This window comes from Salvelinus fontinalis, chromosome 6 (assembly GCF_029448725.1).
Source record: "Salvelinus fontinalis isolate EN_2023a chromosome 6, ASM2944872v1, whole genome shotgun sequence".
Taxonomy (NCBI): domain Eukaryota; kingdom Metazoa; phylum Chordata; class Actinopteri; order Salmoniformes; family Salmonidae; genus Salvelinus; species Salvelinus fontinalis.
The window spans coordinates 26,458,802-26,465,033 of record NC_074670.1 but is presented as its reverse complement, the minus strand read 5'-3'; positions in this window follow the sequence as shown (position 1 = coordinate 26,465,033).

The window sequence follows — 6,232 nt, the reverse complement described above, 5'->3', positions numbered from 1 at the left end:
GCTTCAACTGGAAGCCAGTGGAGAGAGCGGAGGAGCGGGGTGACGTGAGAGAACTTGGGAAAGTTGAACACCAGACGGGCTGCGGCGTTCTGGATGAGATGTAGGGGTTTAATGGCACAGGCAGGGAGCCCAGCCAATAGCGAGTTGCAGTAATCCAGACGGGAGATGACAAGTGCCTGGATTAGGACCTGCGCCGCTTCCTGCGTGAGGCAGGGTCGTACTCTGCGAATGTTGTAGAGCATGAACCTACAGGAACGGGTCACCGCCTTGATGTTAGTTGAGAACGACAGGGTGTTGTCCAGGATCACGCCAAGGTTCTTAGCACTCTGGGAGGAGGACACAATGGAGTTGTCCACCGTGATGGCGAGATCATGGAACGGGCAGTCCTTCCCCGGGAGGAAGAGCAGCTCCGTCTTGCCGAGGTTCAGCTTGAGGTGGTGATCCGTCATCCACACTGATATGTCTGCCAGACATGCAGAGATGCGATTCACCACCTGGTTATCAGAGGGGGGAAAGGAGAAGATTAATTGTGTGTCGTCTGCATAGCAATGATAGGAGAGACCATGTGAGGATATGACAGAGCCAAGTGACTTGGTGTATAGCGAGAATAGGAGAGGGCCTAGAACAGAGCCCTGGGGGACACCAGTGGTGAGAGCACGTGGTGCGGAGACAGATTCTCGCCACGCCACCTGGTAGGAGCGACCTGTCAGGTAGGACGCAATCCAAGCGTGGGCCGCGCCGGAGATGCCCAGCTCGGAGAGGGTGGAGAGGAGGATCTGATGGTTCACAGTATCAAAGGCAGCCGATAGGTCTAGAAGGATGAGAGCAGAGGAGAGAGAGTTAGCTTTAGCAGTGCGGAGCGCCTCCGTGACACAGAGAAGAGCAGTCTCAGTTGAATGACTAGTCTAGAAACCTGACTGATTTGGATCAAGAAGGTCATTCTGAGAGAGATAGCAGGAGAGCTGGCCAAGGACGGCACGTTCAAGAGTTTTGGAGAGAAAAGAAAGAAGGGATACTGGTCTGTAGTTGTTGACATCGGAGGGATCGAGTGTAGGTTTTTTCAGAAGGGGTGCAACTCTCGCTCTCTTGAAGACGGAAGGGACGTAGCCAGCGGTCAAGGATGAGTTGATGAGCGAGGTGAGGTAAGGGAGAAGGTCTCCGGAAATGGTCTGGAGAAGAGAGGAGGGAATAGGGTCAAGCGGGCAGGTTGTTGGGCGGCCGGCCGTCACAAGACGCGAGATTTCATCTGGAGAGAGAGGGGAGAAAGAGGTCAAAGCACAGGGTAGGGCAGTGTGAGCAGAACCAGCGGTGTCGTTTGACTTAGCAAACGAGGATCGGATGTCGTCGACCTTCTTTTCAAAATGGTTGACGAAGTCATCAGCAGAGAGGGAGGAGGGGGGAGGAGGGGGAGGAGGATTCAGGAGGGAGGAGAAGGTGGCAAAGAGCTTCCTAGGATTAGAGGCAGATGCTTGGAATTTAGAGTGGTAGAAATTGGCTTTAGCAGCAGAGACAGAAGAGGAGAATGTAGAGAGGAGGGAGTGAAAGGATGCCAGGTCCGCAGGGAGGCGAGTTTTCCTCCATTTCCGCTCGGCTGCCCGGAGCCCTGTTCTGTGAGCTCGCAATGAGTCGTCGAGCCACGGAGCAGGAGGGGAGGACCGAGCCGGCCTGGAGGATAGGGGACATAGAGAGTCAAAGGATGCAGAAAGGGAGGAGAGGAGGGTTGAGGAGGCAGAATCAGGAGATAGGTTGGAGAAGGTTTGAGCAGAGGGAAGAGATGATAGGATGGAAGAGGAGAGAGTAGCGGGGGAGAGAGAGCGAAGGTTGGGACGGCGCGATACCATCCGAGTAGGGGCAGTGTGGGAAGTGTTGGATGAGAGCGAGAGGGAAAAGGATACAAGGTAGTGGTCGGAGACTTGGAGGGGAGTTGCAATGAGATTAGTGGAAGAACAGCATCTAGTAAAGATGAGGTCAAGCGTATTGCCTGCCTTGTGAGTAGGGGGGGAAGGTGAGAGGGTGAGGTCAAAAGAGGAGAGGAGTGGAAAGAAGGAGGCAGAGAGGAATGAGTCAAAGGTAGACGTGGGGAGGTTAAAGTCACCCAGAACTGTGAGAGGTGAGCCATCCTCAGGAAAGGAACTTATCAGGGCGTCAAGCTCATTGATGAACTCTCCAAGGGAACCTGGAGGGCGATAAATGATAAGGATGTTAAGCTTGAAAGGGCTGGTAACTGTGACAGCATGGAATTCAAAGGAGGCGATAGACAGATGGGTCAGGGGAGAAAGAGAGAATGTCCACTTGGGAGAGATGAGGATCCCAGTGCCACCACCCCGCTGACCAGAAGCTCTCGGGGTGTGCGAGAACACGTGGGCAGATGAGGAGAGAGCAGTAGGAGTAGCAGTGTTATCAGTGGTAATCCATGTTTCCGTCAGTGCCAAGAAGTCGAGGGACTGGAGGGAAGCATAGGCTGAGATGAACTCTGCCTTGTTGGCCGCAGATCGGCAGTTCCAGAGGCTGCCTGAGACCTGGAACTCCACGTGGGTCGTGCGCGCTGGGACCACCAGGTTAGAGTAGCAGCGACCACGCGGTGTGAAGCGTTTGTATGGTCTGTGCAGAGAGGAGAGAACAGGGATAGACAGACACATAGTTGACAGGCTACAGAAGAGGCTACGCAGTTGTTTCTTCACTATATGTGTCCAGAGGTTGAAGTGCACACGGACCACCAAACTGTAACGACAGCAGTGTGTGTTGGAAGTGTGACTCTAGGAGTGGTGGGAGTAGCAACAGGAGTCTGGTTTATCAAAAAAGCCAAGAGGTCTGGTTGGGCCTTAAGAACATAGGTAACAATCAACTATCAGCAGTACAGCAAGGGCTCCATGCAACAATACTAAGTACAATTATCATATTCAGCAACCTACAACTGTGCTGGCGACTATAATGCAGTTCACTATTGTGAGGGCAATTTCTGTTAAACCATACTGATGCTGTTGTACTAAAGTATGTCTTTAAGCCTAGGCATTGGGCTTGGATGGACTTCCTGTCATTCAGACCTGGGAGACACCAGCGGGTGAGTCAATCCAATTTTTGTGATGAAATGCATGAAGAATGTATCAAATGAAGTTAACAGATCTTTTGTAACAATACAGTATAACAACTCCACAAAGGCAATGATTAGGAGATTTTTCCTAAATGGATCCATGTTGTAAGCGACAACACATTTTTTGAGATGACCTCTTTGCACAATGACATGGAAAGGGATACAGCAGTCCAAATGAATGATTTGTTTCAGGTGGGTACCAGTTCCAGGGGATAGTTGACTGAATATGATGACACCATTGACGACATGATCTACTTTGTAAAAAAACATGTTCAACCAGAAATTGACGATCTATGGCTCCAGGGTTCAGAAGTATATGGGTTTTGGGGAGTATGGCATATGCAATGCAGATCACTACAACAGCCAAGCTTGGAAAATGGAGAAGTGTCCAGAAGTGGAGACTATTTGCCCATACAGTGCAAGATTCTTCAAACTGAGCACTTTGGAAAGAATAGGTAAGTCATTTTTATGTTTCTTTCCTTAGTGATTTGCACGTACTGTACATTAAGTCAAGTTTGATAAAAAATTTGTTTACAAACATGTTGCTGTTTCGGTCTGTGGACCTTAATCAGACAGACAACTTAATTTCTACGTCATCCAATGTCCCAGTGTCTCCCACTGTCAAAGTCTGCCTAACCAAGCCCTTTCGCAAAGGAGAGCTGTCCATGCTGGAGGGAAGTGGAGTAGTGAGTTTAATTATAAAAAATATTTAAAAAATGTCAATAGATTTTGAAGTTACTGGATTGGTAGCAGCTTTGTGGTAGTGTAATGTTTTACATAATTCCATTCCCAGATACCTCATGCCTGGATACTAAACGGTTTAAAATGGAAATAGTGGTGTGTTCCCTTTTCATTGGTGTAGCCATGGCTATTGGAGGATTTTACTCCTGGTGGAAGAACAAGTAAGGTACAACATCACATAATGGACGGAGATTTTATGTAACTAGAAATCTATTGGATTATTTTCGATATCAACAGGTTTCATAATGTAGACATATTTTACTGTTTCAGGTCAAGCTTTGTGAATAGGTAAGGCATTTTTCTATATTGTGTTTGACATATTTTGCAATAAATAAACATGTCTGATATATACTGCTGGAATCTTTACATTCCATACATCAAAACAGAGAATTGCATAGACAATCCTTGTGCACCCAAATGTCACATTTGAACTTTTTTTCTTATTTCCAGTAGGTCAATTGACTGCTTTGATGTGCATGGCATAAGATAACTCTTTCTTTGCCCAAAATGCCACTGCTTAACAAAGCAGAAATAATACTTAAAGTCTTTACCATACTATTCAAATTGTGTCCATATGATGGAATCAGTTTGCTTACCATTCGTTGTTTGCTTGTGTGAGGCTTTCCTAGCTTATATTTTCAAACACTACAGTCTGGTCCATAATTATTGGCACCCTTGATAAAGATGAGCAATAAAGTCTAAAAGAGCTCTATTTTCATGTCATCTGACCATAGCACTAGTTCTAATACAAGTCCCGATGCCGTTGATCAACCTCCAGGCAGTGTTGGTCCGATGATATGAACATAGAGCTTTTTGGCCACACACACCAGTGGTGGGTTTGGCGTTGACAAACGGAAGCATACAGTATGCAGAAAAGTACCTCATGCCTATGGCAAAATATGGTGGTGCATCCTTGATGTTACGGAGCTATTTTGCTTCCCCTGGTCCTGTGGCCCTTGTTAAGGTCAATGGCATCATGAACATCATAACCAGTCCCAGGACATTTGACCCCAAAACCTTGTTGCCTCTGCCAGGAGGCTGACACTTGGCGACACGTTGATCTTCCAGCAAGACGATAACCCCAAGCACACATCAAAATCCACCAACAAATGGTTAATTTACCACAATCTGCATTTTGCAATGGCCGCCTCCGGACTTGAATCCCATTAGTTTGAATTGAAGAGGGCAGTCTATAAGCGCAGACAAAGCACTAGCTTCGAATAGTCTCCGCGATATGCAACTTTTCAGGGAAGTCAGGAACCAATATACACAGTTAGGAAAGCAAAGGCAAGCTTTTTCAAACAGAAATTCGCATCCTGCAGCACTAATTCCAAACAGTTTTGGGATACTAAAGTCCATGGAGAATAAGAGCAGCTGCCCACTGAACTGAGGCTAGGAAACACTTGTCACCACAGATAAATCCACGATAATCGAATTTCAATAAGCATTTCTCTACGGCCTGCCACGCTTTCCACCTGGCTAACCCAACCCCGGCCAACTGCTCTGCACCCCCCGCAGCAACTGGCCCAAGCCCCCCCTGCTTCTCTTTCACCCAAATCCAGACAGCTGATGTCCTGAAAGAGCTGCAGAATCTGGATCCCAAACAGATCACGGACCATCTCGAATCCCACCGTACCTTCTCCACCATGCAATTCGGTTTCCGAGCTGGTCACGGGTGTACCTCAGCCACACTCAAGGTCCTAAACGATATCATAATCGCCATCGATTAAAAGACAGTACTGTGCAGCTGTCTTCATTGACCTGGCCAAGGCTTTCGACTCTGTCAATCACCGTATTCTTATCGGCAGACTCAACAGCCTTGGTTTCGCTAATGACTGCCTCGCCTGATTCACCAACTACTTCTCAGACAGAGTTCAGTGTGTCAAATCGGAGGGCCTGTTGTCCGGACCTCTGGCAGTCTCTATGGTGGTGCCACATGTTCAATTCTCGGGCCGACTCTCTTCTCTGTATACATCAATGATGTCTATCTCGCTACGGGTGATTCTTTGATCCACCTCTACGCAGACGACACCATACTGTATACATCTGGCCCTTATTTGGACACTGTCAACAAATCTCCAAACGAGCTTCGATGCCATACGATACTCCTTCCGTGGCCTCCAACTGCTCTTTAAAGCTAGTAAAACAAAATGCATCCCGCCCGCCTAGCATCACTACTCTGGACAGTTCTGACTTAGAATATGTGGACAACTATTAAATACCTAGGTGTCTGGCTAGACTGTAAACTCTCCTTCCAGACTCATATTAAGCATCTCCAATTCAAAATTAAATCTAGAATTTCATCTTCCTATTTCGCAACAAAGCCTCCTTCACTCATGCTGCCAAACATACCCTTGTAAAACTGATTATCCTGCCGACCCTTGACTTCGGCGATGTCAT